Source organism: Centruroides sculpturatus, unplaced genomic scaffold (assembly GCF_000671375.1).
Source record: "Centruroides sculpturatus isolate CEXI.00-Female unplaced genomic scaffold, Cexi_2.0 scaffold737, whole genome shotgun sequence".
NCBI lineage: Eukaryota > Metazoa > Arthropoda > Arachnida > Scorpiones > Buthidae > Centruroides > Centruroides sculpturatus.
Genome location: NW_019385040.1, coordinates 362,298 through 377,091, shown reverse-complemented (window position 1 = coordinate 377,091; position 14,794 = coordinate 362,298). Strand labels below are relative to the sequence as shown.

Below are 14,794 nucleotides of genomic sequence, written 5' to 3'. Positions count from 1 at the left end.
TATGTACAGGCGGGACCAGACTGATCAAAGGCAGGCGAGAACCTGTCCCATCTCTCTGTTATCTTTCCTATCCCCCTACAATCCACCTTTCTTAGACTTGACTGTATTTTTGTCCTCCCCCACCTTTGTGAATTTAACTATCGTAAACTGTTCTAAAAAAAAAGAAAAAAAAGTTGAAACAAGATCTGACTTCAAAATTCAAGTTTTGTTAAATCCGCAATTTTTTATTTTAAATGCCTCTTAGAAGTAGCACCATTGGTCGGCGAGATGTTAAACTTTTTCCGGAAGTGGCGTTATTTTTGGTAGAGTGTCGATTATTTGAATAAAGATACCGCAGTTTTATGTAGGCTTTTGTGTTTACAGTAAATATAGTGCCTATATATATTTTAAAAAAGTAAGAAATGAAGAATGTAATTGTAAAAACTAATCCGTATTTGACCTATATTCTGTAGCAAATTAATAACTTTTCACGATCTTCAGAAACTTCATTTTATTTTCTGATTACTAATAAAATTCCTACGTTGTTAGACTAAATAAAAAATATTACACTGAATGGCATTTTTAAAGACATTATTCAAAGGATAAGCTGATAAAATAAACCGATAAAATGAAACAAGGTTAAAACGGAAAAAATCTATAAATTCAACTGATGAAATATTCGAAAAAAAATAAGTATTAAAGAAAAATAATTAATTTAGAATATATAAACAGGAGTAATAATTAGATTAGAAAAATAATTTACTTGGCATATAGTAACCCGAAATGTTAAATAAATAAAATAATTTTTAATAAATAATATAACAAAGAACCTTCAATCCATTTTTTAAGATTTTGTTTTTGACAGAAATTTTTATTATTGCAAGATAAATCAAAAGTACAGAGGCGGGATCTTTCAGTTTCTATTAGTATGTCGTAATTGACGTTTGATTTGATTGGCTGACACCGAGAATTTGAAAACGATAATAACGGTCAATAATATTTTTTGCTTTATTGCGTTCGGCGGTGTTAGCGCTAGTGAAAAATCAATCAAAATAAAGGCAGCGATGTCTTACCTCTCTTCTACACTCACTAGTAGATAAAATTAGATAGTTATTTGTTGTAAAAGTAATTCAGTTTACCGGGTTACTAAAATATTCCGCGGCACGATGCAGTTCACACACAAAGAAGATTTACTGGTAGGAAATTAAAAGACAGGCTATGCCAACAGATTGAGTCAGTCAGTGTATAACGGCTTGGGCTTACGACTGGCCGTTAAAGGAACGAAACGTAGAGTTTATCAGCATAAAGTCTCCAACCGTCGTAAACCCGACTGCGAAAAGTACTTGGCACTCTCTGTACGAGACAGTAAAGTCTGCAGCACGTCTCCGGGAATCTGGAGACACTTAAATTTCTTCCAGACTTTAGAATGCTCGACGTGTTGTATGATAATACCATTTTGTCCAAACGGTCTCCGCACAGTCCCGGAATCACAACTTTCGTCGAATTGATTTCTATTTCCGGTTTAAGATATTTATTTTTGTTTCTGCTCGGAAAAGGGGAAAACGAATTTTAGTAATGCTACGTACAATCTGAGTTAATATAATCATAAAAAAAAAAATTTGTTACTAAATAAAATTTTCAGAGAATAATGTTGCGAGCGGGGAAACTGTTATCAGTTTCTTTCTGTCACTAATTTATTATTTATAACCTATATATTTCCTTTTTCGCTTTTTACTAAAGCAAACATTGAATCGCGGATCCACTAAATTAAATGGAATTAATAAAATTAGCGTCAAATAATTATTATTTTACTTCAATAATTATATAAAGATTTAGCAATTATCAAAGCCTGTAAGACCAAAATGTTTTATTTTCTTCTTTTGCTATATTTTAATAACATTTTGAATGTTTAAAACCGCAAACTTCAATAGACGACTAGCATAATTTTCGATTAAAGAAAAATCACAATTAAATGAAGACTGGGTTAAATAAAATTATTTAAAATGCAAATAGGAAAAATAAACGTTATTTAAGATAATAATTAAAAGAAACTTTGGAAATGCATATTCATAGGTTTCCTCTAGAAAAAATAATTAATCAAAAATTTCATATTCATCAATTAACATTAAAAGTATAAATATTCATGAAATGGAATCTTACTGAATAAAAAATTGATTCATTCACATTTCCGAGTATGAATAAAGTATTAAGGTTTCTTTAAAACTCTGGGGTATAAAATAAAATAAGCAAAGATATAAACTAAAAGCTACCCAGGTCAGCAGACAGGTGACAAGTCCAGCCCAATACGCACCTCACNTTACTGAATAAAAAATTGATTCATTCACATTTCCGAGTATGAATAAAGTATTAAGGTTTCTTTAAAACTCTGGGGTATAAAATAAAATAAGCAAAGATATAAACTAAAAGCTACCCAGGTCAGCAGACAGGTGACAAGTCCAGCCCAATACGCACCTCACAGTGTTAACTGAGCGGAGTGTGTTGATGAAGGAGAAATAGAAAAGAAAATATATATATATATATATAAAAAAAAGAAGGTTCTCTCAGTATACTCTTGTTCCAGAATCTTGACAGAGCTAATCACTGTCAAATGACGGAGTGGCAAAAACTTTGGCAAGGTGACAAATCCAACAGTTCGGGTCGAAGGGTAGTGGCAGACAGAATCTGCCGGAAATGTTGGACCCTCCGTTTTTTGGCCCCCTTTTCAGTTCTCTGTCTTACTGTTCACTTCCGGAAACTGTCACTGACAGTCTTTCTGACAGGTCAGACTACGTATGTAGGAAAGACATCCTGGAATAATTGCAATCTTTTTTACATCGTTTACATACTCTAATCTGTTTTTTTATTTTTTTTTAAAGAAACACAACGACAAATGTGGCTCAGTTAAAATTAATAAGTGGATTTTGCAAATCCTTAAGTATTAATATATTACATGCTCGTGTGCTTTACGAATAATCTAGCCTTAATATTATGTAATGTAGGCCAAAGCTTCTCAATTGATTTTTACTGAGATCCGTTTTTTCCCTGATTTGATAAATGAGGTCGGAGATTCATTTATGAAGTTTTACAGTACATACGTGAGAATGTAAATCTAATAATAAACCTTAAAGTATTTAAGAGATTAGACCAAAATTAGATAGCATTTTGAGGATTCGGATCGAACATTCTGTCATTTAATAAATCTAATAAATTAAATTCATAATTTCTTACTTCAATTTTAAAAATTATTAGACTGAATAATATTTATTATATGTTTTAATGTTCAAATTTTCGTTACTAAATAATTTTTCGTGGTTCAGAAGCGATAAATGGAAAAAAAAAACAAAAATATATAAGCTATATTTATGTAATTATGTATTTTAAATAAGTTTAGTATAATATTGGTTCAAACAGTTTCATTTTATACATATGCTCATTTTATATTTTTCATAAATTTGTACACAAAATAAAAATTCGGCCTATTATGAATTCAAATAGAATTATCCAAAAAAAAAGGAAAGAAAGAAAAAAAGGTAAATAAATCCAATCCATTCATATGGAAATGATGCATAATAATAATATCTAAAGTTAGTGTTTATGTAAGAGTGACAATCTGGAAAGCAGTAGCACGTATGACGTCATTTCCTGTGCCTATGAGAAGTCGTTAGAAATGCATCGAGGGTGATGAGACCGTAACACGCCACTTTTGTCAGAGTCGTCTCTACAAAGGGACAAAACAAGGACATTGATCGAAATGATTGGCAAGTCTACATTCACAATCCAATCAATATTCGCAGTTGCACCCAAGGTTGCCGATATTTTTCTGCACCCGGATTACAACCCTAGGGCTGTCACTCACTGTAAAGACCGATCGTAATTTAGCCAGTGGGTCTAAACAGTTTTTTTCCCTGTCATTTAATTAATGTATATTTGATCTCATAAATAATCTATATTTAAGGACATTTTTTCCAGGCAAAATTTTATTGCAGCAATCTATAATAAAGTTGGAACCATAGCAGCTTTTATAATTTCGTTTAAATTAACAATTGAATCACTATAATGGCTGCACCGTGTGCCCGATAGCTACGTCGAGGGCCAGTACTTGAGAATCGTTGTTCCAGAATATATTATGCTTATCGTTCATCTTTAAATCTTTTTGCCAAATTATTTCCGTAACAGCAAACGTATTGGCATTCCTCTTTTCTTTGTGCTATACAAAGCCATGCTAAAGAATTTTTGCAACGAATTCATGAAACAATCTAATAGTAATTAAAATTCAGATATAATTTCTTTCTTTTAAAACTGTATTTTATACATTTTAACAGTTATAATTTTTAAAGATCCATTATTAAAAATCGACGTTTTTACAAAAATCTCAGATAACGATTATTTGAAATTATAATTTTTGATAATATTTAGGAAATGAAGACCAATTAACTAGTTGTTTTATGATCGATGGAACGAACAAAAGGGTGAAGAGATTGTCGTACGTCACGAAAATCGTGATGCGTGACAGTTTCCCGTGATCGTTGTTCGTTCTATAGACGATATCAAGTAACGTCCCTCAGAGACTAAAGTTGTCTCCAACTGTGACGTTTGATGTGAAGATAACATAATCCTGTTAACGTAACAATAAGCTGTTACTCGCTATGATCGGTATTTACTAAAATATAATTTCTATATTTTGTTCTTATTAGGCCAAGGACGTTCTCGAATATCCTTATTAATATTTGTGTCAATCGTAAGTTTGTCACATCTTCACTGTGGTTATTCTTTGATTGCTTTTCTCATCAAACGTTTCTGATTAGTTAAATTGCACAGTTACACCTCCGCTGCCGACAATCCCGACTCTCATCTCTATATATAGCATTGTAATTGAAAAAATGGTGAGCTATTCGAGGATCAATAGCAATTGTCAGACCACAGACCATATTATTTCTTGGGCTATTCACTTTAGTTTTTCATATATCTTCAACTAATTCCACTAAACAAGATCATCAAACCGAGCAAATTGCATCCTCCTTTATATATAAAGAGAAAGATCTGACATAGTAAATAAGGGCAGAATGTCAAAAGTCGGAAGAAACAGCCGAACAAATTTGTTCCACCTCCGGGCCAATGGTTATCTATAGGTGGTCTCATGTCACACTCGGGACCAAATACAGTCCAGAAGAAAAAAAGTAAACTATTTTTTCTTTACAATATAGCATCCAATGGCATTAACGTTGGTTGCTAATATGGCGCCCGGGACCGAAAAAGGGAAGTCAACTTTATTTTAAGACAATCATACGAACTAGAATATCATACCGATTGTTAGAGTCAAGTTTTCCGTATATCTCCGTGAGGGATATTCCCAGAAGGAGATATCAAAGTTGCGATTGTCTGTATATATCATTGCAGATGGCAACATGTTTACCCACCAACAACCAGTTTCTGCAAGCATAAATAGCCGAAAACTGATCGGTCAAGACAGCCTGGACGTCATTGATAGTTCGATGAGAAGTGAAATATAGGTAGAAACATCCGACTACGGTATTGTACACTGGTTGCTGTAACATGGAGGCTACTGCCATCTTGTGGTTGGTTTAGCATCACCCCATAGAATACGATACAATAAGATCACGTATAAAAATCTCTCTTTTATTACAAAAACATATTTATTATGTATATATATATAAACTAATATATTAAATTATAAATCATTTCAAATTGAATGGTTATATAAATGTTTCATTAATTGTATCATTTTTACACAAATTACAATATAGTACTTAAGAGAGTATCATTGTAATATTAAAGCAGTAAGATGAGGTCACTTAACTTATTAAGAACAATGCATCGTTTGTCTTCTCGCGATATTCAAAATCAGTGCTGACCTAATTACTTTTATGTAATACACGAGTAAATTGCTTAGAACTATTGATAACTTTAGCATTACAGTAATTCATATCGGTCGAGGCTATCAATAAAATTACATATATCTGTCAAAGAATCAAACTGTTAATGAGCAATGCTAACTCTCTCTATGGATTCCAAGCTGCATTTAATTCGGTTTTATACCTTATTCCATACGGTTAAATCAGAGTTTGTTTCTAGTCGAACGGATCATAATTAAATTATGTTTGCAACGATCGTAAACGTAAAGTTACGTGTCTATAAAGATTAAGAGCACTGTTCTATTCCATTCGAGTTCAACTTACGGTAGTTTACTTGGATTACGAGTATATACAGAAAGTTACATATCGGTTGCAAACAATTTTCAAGTATACAAGAAGTTCTGTAACTTATAAGAACTTTGAAATAATGATCTAATTCGAAATTATATATTTTTTCCTCTCTCTTTTATTACATATAGGCCTAATTCAATTAATAAATAAAACTCCACATTCTAATAATTTAATTCTTCATTATTGAAACGACTTACAAGAAAATTTAGATTTTTATTCCAATTTATAAACATGGAAAGTGATTTTGTATTACAGAAATTTTACTATTTACACAGCAGTAATCTGTCATGATGGAATCCTTTATACACATTTTAACTTTATAATATTCCCTTATTAGTTCATCTTATATTAGTCAGATTAGTGAAGAAGTAAACATGTATTTTATATTTTCTACCAATTATATAATTAATCTAAATTATATAAAACACATTCTACAATACATTTAATCTGTAAATAATTGGCATAACTTTCTAAAAAAGAAATTCTTAATCATCAATTACTGAACTCAACTATCAGTATTTGTATTTATAATTACTTTTAATAATTATACGTTTCAGAATATAACGTACAAATTATTAAAAATATTTAAAAATTCATTACAAAAATTCTACAGTATTATTATTCTATTCATGGAAACACAACGTTAATTTTACAATTAACCTTCAGTTAATTGTAATGTGTAAAGGAAAACGAAAATTTCCTAAATTTAATTTGAAAAAATATGAATAGTTTAATATATAAATAAATATAAAAGTTTCTTTACTTCATTCATTTAAAAATTATTATATTTTAAAAATAGTTTTAAAATGTTAATTTTCCTTAATAAATAGTTCTACTAAGTAATAAACTTCACCTTAACATATGATTATTTTTTAAAAATTATACCGAAAAATCTCCAGATCTGTAACAAATAACCTGAATAAAACGATATAATTCTATATCTGTAACATTTTTTATATTGTTTTCTCGAATTAAACAAAATAATATATTAAATGCAAAAAGGTAACTCAATACTGTCGTGCCAATCTTATATCGAGTTTATAATAATAAACTTGGGTTTATCACGAAAATCGTACAGTTCTGTCTACTTGTATGAGTTATGAATCTTAAATCAACTGAAATTGGGAATTATATATTTGAATATTAAAAATTATGTGAGAAGAAATTTCTAGGCCAAATTTCCTACAGCCACTTATAGTTGTAGTCTGACCCTGTGGCGATTTTCAAGATAGTTGCTGGTGATGATCATAATCACGCAACTGGTTTTGAATATTGGGTGTATCCTATTGTTACTACTTCCCTTTTTTTTCCCCTACATAATTTTTAAATTTATGCTATTTGAAACGGAATTAAGGCTATTTTCTATTTAAATAAAAGTCGAATCTAGACAATGCATCTAGATTTAAATTTTGTATCCTGGAGTTTTCCAAGCCTCTTCTAAATTTTCTTTTTTTTTTTTTTCTATTATCAATTTTATAACTCATCATAGCCATGATGGATATTTTAATACTTGCAAATTTAAACCGGATTTACAGTTACATATTTCTGTCGATAATATTTATAATTACTTTAATTTGTGTAATTAAATCAATATCGTTTGCAATCGAGACGAATATATTTGGAAGTATAACCTTAAACAGGCTGGTAACAATTACATTTAATTACTTGATAAAGAAGCTAAGAGTTTAAACATTTAGTCGCTTTTTAAAAAATCATTCCAACACGTCTACATTGTGGGATTTCCGCCATTCAGAAAAGAGATAAATTTTTCAAGTCTTTTTAAATTTGAAGGTGAAGTTGCCGGTAGAATTGTCGAACAATTTATAACTCTTATAAATAAAAAGGAACCAAAAGAAAGGTATAAAAACCGCCAGAGGTAACAAGGTTTAGCCGGTCTGTGTCTATGACACGATCTGTGATCGGAGTTGACAGCTTCTATCGCCGAACGTTCACTTGTTTGTACACAGCAGGGACTGGTGTAAAACCTGACCCCGTCTCTTCTTACCGTACCCTAATTAATTAGTAAAAAAATACATTTAGCTAATGTTCCCGCCGACTTGCGATAGGAGACGAAGCCCGAGTAGGAAAAAATTCCCTTCTCCCTAAAATATCTTCAGTAGAGCTGACTAATGACACTGAAAGGTGATTAATGATACGTGAACCAAGCTTTTTTCACTACTTTTACCGTCTTATATCCTACAATTTCTTTAGTTGACTACATTTCTCATGTGTTTTAGTTAATACTTCTCCCACTAGTGGGCATCCAATCGCTAGGTGGTTTCTAAAAATTTGTTAGCGATTGTTTATTTTGAAAGGAGAGAAGGAAAAAAAAAACTAGCCGCAATCAATTTTACTATTAAAGTTAATTATTAAAGTACGGGTTTTGTCATATTTGCATTATCAATATCCATATTTAAACGTGCCGTTTCTATTTATGTGCAAAATGGCAACGAGTAAGAATGTCCGCAACTGTTAAAGCTTGTAAATTCCTATATTCAATAACGGCTCATCAATCCATCAAACCGTACAAATTATGAAAAATGAAAACACTCGAATATAATCAAATTTGACTAAATTGAATTACCTACTATAAACATGTCTGTTATGTCAAAACAATAGATAAAAAAATTGATGAAAAACAAACAAAATATCATAAAGTATACGCGACCTTCTAATAAAATTCTCCAATATAAAAATTTTCTAAGAAGATCTATTATCTAAATTTATAAAAATTATCTTCGGGGATCGATTTTTTTTTTCTTTTTTTTTAAAGAAAAATTAAAAGTTGGCTGGTAAGTTTCCCTAAGTAACAATTTTTTATTTATTTACAAATGGGTTTGTAAAATATTTTTATGCAAAATCATTTTATTTTATTATTTTTTTTTTACACTTAAACTTGTGGATCGAACGGTAAGTTTATAATTTTTTAAATAGATAATATTTACTAAATTTACTTCGTTTTAAAGCATTGCGGTGTGAAAGCTTTATACAAATGAATCATTATTTGTTTGTTCAATCTATTTTTGACTCTTAACACGCCAATTCTCTTAGATATTTTTCACGCGTGTAGGGCCTTATGAAATCAAAATGGCGGCGCGTGTAATTACAGTAAACAATATTAGCATAAAAATCACAAACGGGCATTTAAAAACATTACAAAACAGCTGACTGAATTAAAAAAAAAAAACTATTAGAAGAAAGAGTTCTAAAGATATCTGGAATGTTTTTAAGGTGAAGAAGATTTGTTACAAAAACATCCATCAGTATCTGGGTGGGATGACGTTTAGGTAAACTAGGAGACATTAACAAATGTACGTCAACATAAGATAAAGTTGCGTTGCTTCTGTCAAAATTGTCTCGTCGTTTAGTAAAGAGGAATGCATGCAGTATAGCGAGTTTATCTCATTCGAGATTGATTAGGCCCAGCCATTGCTTATAGACTTAAACTTGAGCCTATAGGCTATACCGACTAACGTTCATTAGACTTTTCTATTCATCCTTAAGCGTATGTATTTAATTACGCTCCGCGTGCCGTAACTAACCCGGTAATTGTATCCCCGACAGAATAACTGCGTAACTTTCCTATTTGGGTTTTGTTATTTGTGGAAGATTAAAAGCCTGTCTGGTAAATTGGTGAGGTTGGAAAGAAGAGTTGTTTGATTTAAAATATTTTCATAAACCACTCTCAGGTGTGCGCGCGAGAAGCAGGTGACATTAGTCATTTCGGACTCAAACGACAGATGTGTGCCACTGATAATCTTAGGAGATATTTGTCCCGACAGGAGGCCACCTTATTGAGAGAGAAGAGGGAGAAGTTTAAAAAAACGGAGAGCGAGCGTTAAAAAAAAGGCCACACTTCACACATCACTAGACTTCCGTGTCAACTTATTAAATAAACCCGCCTGACGCCGGTCACACAGAATTATGCACAGTTAAAACTTGACGTCCTGTGAAGGGAGAGGGGGATAGAAACAGACCTGACTGAGCGTAATAGCCACCGCGTCGCCATAGAGGCGGGCTGGAAAAGTAACCATGGCAACGATGGCGGAGCCAGCAAACGGCGTCTGATAATGAGCCCGTGTAGATTACAAGATAGACAGGAACTATAAATCATGAGTGCAATGCTGTTGTCTTGTATTTACGGCCGGCTGCAGGATTGTTGGCCAACAACATTTGGCTGCCTATCACTCCTTTGGGAGTTGGAAGGGAGAGTCCTTGCCAGCTCAGCTGCATTCGTCAGACTTGCCATCGTTGCTTTGAATGACGTACGTAGCTATCTGTCTGGCTAGCCGGAGCTATAAAGACTTAGATCGTTCTGGGCTCTTTTGTTGTGTCGTTCCGGAAACCGGCAGAAGTGGGTTGGGACCAACTCGAAGGGGGAAGGTTGCTAGAATAAATGACACGCCAACTAATTATAGCAGATGCGTGGCTGCGAAACAAAAGAGAAGCGTGATGAACACCCGTCCGTGGAACAGAAGAAGAGGCTGGGTTTTTATTTTTCTGCATCCCTCGTCACTACCCCCATTTCCAGCGATGTACAAACTTACACATCTACTGCTAATTAACGACTGCTTTCGGCTTAATGGGAAGGTGTTTACTGTCCACAACCAGTAACCTTAACTAAACTAGCTGTTTAATTGTGTTCTCTACCATCTCGGCTCCTAAAGGAATTGGCAGAAATATGATCAAACTTATGCAATTTTAAACGTTTCTACCAATTTGCATATTTAAAACATCTTTAAAAATTATCCGGATATCGCATCCGTCTATGCCAATGCTTTGTTATTGAGACCAGTTATCTTTACAATTCTCGGAAAATATAAGTACAGGTGTATCGTTTAACTGTTAAACATCGCACGGATTTAAATAAACTTGTTTTCAAATTAATATTTTAAACAATAAAACATTTAAAACACTGCAGAGTGAAAAAAATTACTTTTAACTCTGGTTAAATGTACAGATGTTATTATCGTTTTATATATAAAGGCTTATTGGAAACAAATAAGCGAAAATTCTTATCCAAACTTAACTAATACATTTGGAAAAAGAATGTACGGTTAAGTTCAATTCTCATCGAATTTCCCGTTGGTAGACGACCAAAATTGACGACATCAACCTATCAATCTATCCTAACAGCATAGAATTCATTTCCACGACAGCCATTTATCTTACTTCTCTGGAATTACCCGTTCGGAGCAATATATTTATCGCTCAATGCCTTTACTCTAAACACCTGTGTTTTTCGAGGACATTCAACTCACCACCAGTCCATCTGATTAGACCGTTTGAGTATTAACACACTCGTAACATATACTACGCATGCGTGATATCGTCGACAAAAACATGGCGGTCAAAGAAAAGATCGTTGATGGTTGAGTAGATGGTGCGAAACTATGCCTTCTGTCGCCAGATGATGGTTGTTCGGCCCAAATGATCTTGCTCTTTTTCAAATATTTATTTCCAAAAATCGTTATAAATACAACAAAATATAAATTTATTCCGTAAACGATTACAATTTAACTTTTATTTTCTTAACTGCCTTTCTAATAATAATTAACGATTTTGTTTTTCTTATTAAAAGGCGTATCCATTATAAACAGTTCAATTGCAGTTCACTTAGAAAGAAGTCGAGACCAATCGAAGATTTTCGAGTTATGTATTAAAAAAAAGTTACATTTTGCCTACTCGTCAATTAATGACATACATTTGACAAGGGCATATCATAAATATGTTAAATAAGATCACCTGCCCTTTTACGGTATTTAAAGTAGGTTATTAAGTGAGGACAGGCTGTTAAATAGGATCGATTATGTTCCTTATGTGGAAATGCGCTATCAAGGAGATTCTAATAAAACTGAAACTCATTAAATAGCATCTGCTCTAAAAGCATATAACGTAGTATTTTAAAGGTTAATAAACAATATTTGTACTATAATAAACCTCGATACTAAACAGTACAGGTGTAAAGGGCATTCGAATGTACTGTACCGTACCGTTCACAACACTTAAAACTCTCAACAGTTAAAGCTTTATTAAACAAAAAATACAATATTGATATATTAAAATATTTTAAAATTTAAATAATTTAAAATCTAGAAACTCGAGCGAATTCTAAAGTTAAGTTGTTTTCAATTCCAAGAAATTTATAATGACAGAATATTTAATTAATCCAAACCGGATCGAATGCATCGCGTGAAACTGTTGTTTGGGACATATGTAATGAATATAACGTATCATAAATATTCATTACAAAGCTAATCCAGCTTATTTTCTAATATTATTATTATTATTTTTTTTTAATTTTTGTTGGAAATAATTGAATTTCGTCACCAATACTTGCTTTAGAAAACTGATAACAAATTACTCTTTAATGTTTATAAATAGACGATTTAAACGGAAAGCAGAGAAATGAATGAGACAATTCTTTATAGAGCCTAATGCAATAATGCAATCTCTTCGAAGATGTATTGTGATCGATAATCGGGTCTCAATAAGTTCAAATTAATATAAACCTTTTTTCGGTATGCTGGTTGATCAACTATCATGATCTATGATGTCCTGGAAAGTTTTTGGTCCGTCAACTTGTTTAGGACAGAAGGAAAAGTCACGCCCCGAAGAAAACCAATTCAGAAAGTAGTGGGACAAGACATTCTGTAATTAGTTTCAGTTGCTAATTACATGAAACAATATCTGATTGTGTCGGTTGCAACCAATCCCCAAAGCTACAAAAACCAACTGAGTCACGACTGCATGATGTATGGGACTTAACTAACAGTCACGTTCTGATTGCCTACTTCACTCGATATGATGGATTTTATTCAGAACTCCCAACATCACTTATATGCCAAAGAATATTTCCTTAAACTCTTAAATCCTCCTAATTTTCGGAAAATAATTTCTGTCATTGACGTTCGCTAATCTTTCCTTTGTTAATCGATACATTCTGCAGGTTTCTTTTCAACTCTCGAATCTCTCGTTATGGAGGCACCACGCCACCCAAGTTGCATTGACAAATGATTTTTTCTGTTTACTATCTTTGAGGGGAAGCACTATCGTCTCTTTTAAAACTAACTCGTTGGATGAGTTCGTGCTTTTAACTTGATCTCCGACCTCGGTTTTCTACGAAATGACCCAATGACCGTATCTTACATAACCTCGAAACTGGAGGGAGGTAATGTATGATATCCATTATTTTGGGACCGTCATATGAAACACGGGAAGTATACGATTTATGTCTATGAGTTTATTTCTCTTCGCTCGATTCGCCAACTTGCAGGAACAGATTAGTAACAAACTACACGAAACAGACATTTAAATTCTTCTTAAAATTGCAAAAATCTAACAAAACCAATTAAATTGTATTTCTTAAATCTTACCAAAATAGCAGGATTCTATTCAAGCGACTTTGAACAAGCTGTTGTAATATGAAACTAACCGGAATCTAGTGTTTAAGAATTCAATGTAAGCCGTGGTTTTTCTTATAATATTCCTAATAGATCATATACCTTTTTTAATTAGTAAACTACATAGAGCCATCATCCATTACTTGTTTCCATTATCGTAAATTCTTTTTCATTAGTAATTAAAAAATGATTATTTTTTAATAAATCATGACCTCCAAGTGAAAATGTCTTTTCGAAAACAATAGTTTCGAAGTAGTCACGAACTGAAGCCGTCACATGTTTGCGTGAATGAGGTAATTTTGATGTATTGATAGACGAGGTTAGGTTTAAAGAGAGAACTTCCCTTCCACGATGAAACAAAGATTTAGCATCGTCGAAGATTGGGTGGAGGTCAGAAGAAAAGATCGGTTAAAGAAGGTTAAACGACGAAATTCTATCAAAAATAAATCGTCAATGCCCATTTTTATTTTTATTAAAACCAAAAATATAAATATTTAAGTAAAGTAATTCTTTTCATATATTAACACAAGAGAGTCTTTTAAAATAACGTCTTATCCCTTTCGATTCGTATTGATTAATTTTCTATGTTGTAATTTTTAAACTAGATGCCAGTATTAAATTTTTACAAGTCAATACTTCTAATAAAACAAAACAGGAAGAGCAGCAAATACAAACTCCACACGCTTAAATAATTTAAAACTGTTTGGATCTTTGAGAAAATTAAGAAGTAGACTTATGGATTCGAAGGCAATAAAAACAATTTGCTACTAAAAATTAGAGTAATCATTTAACCATTTATGAAGATAATTAAAGCAACAAGATAAAAATAACAGGTTACAGAATTATCGCTATTTAATCCATGCAGTAAGCCGAAAAAGGAGAGGAATATCGTGTATTTCTAGTTGCAGTGTCTATTTTGAAATAGCACATCACGTACGCGAAGTAGTAACTGTGGCACGTGCAACGACTAGTCGAAACTGGTAACTGGATGTATGAAACTAGTGATTTGAACGACTTCCGGACAGAATCATATCTGACGATAGAGAGTGCGGCAAGCGCTAAAACGAATTGTCAGTGAGATGACTTAAAAGCCATATAAATACCAATGGTGGTCCACTCCAGTGCTAGCTGCCATTTAGTTCAATAAATAGGAGGAGGGGGAGAACCTTGTGGTCTTTTGGCACCGGT

At 32.4% G+C, this 14,794-nt stretch overlaps 1 protein-coding gene across 1 annotated transcript in view; it reads right to left on the bottom strand.

The window, feature by feature from the left end:
* The window catches only part of LOC111633750 (protein tiptop-like), a 74,683-nt gene that overhangs the window by 23,638 nt on the left and 36,251 nt on the right, over nucleotides 1-14,794 (bottom strand). The window lies entirely within an intron of this gene.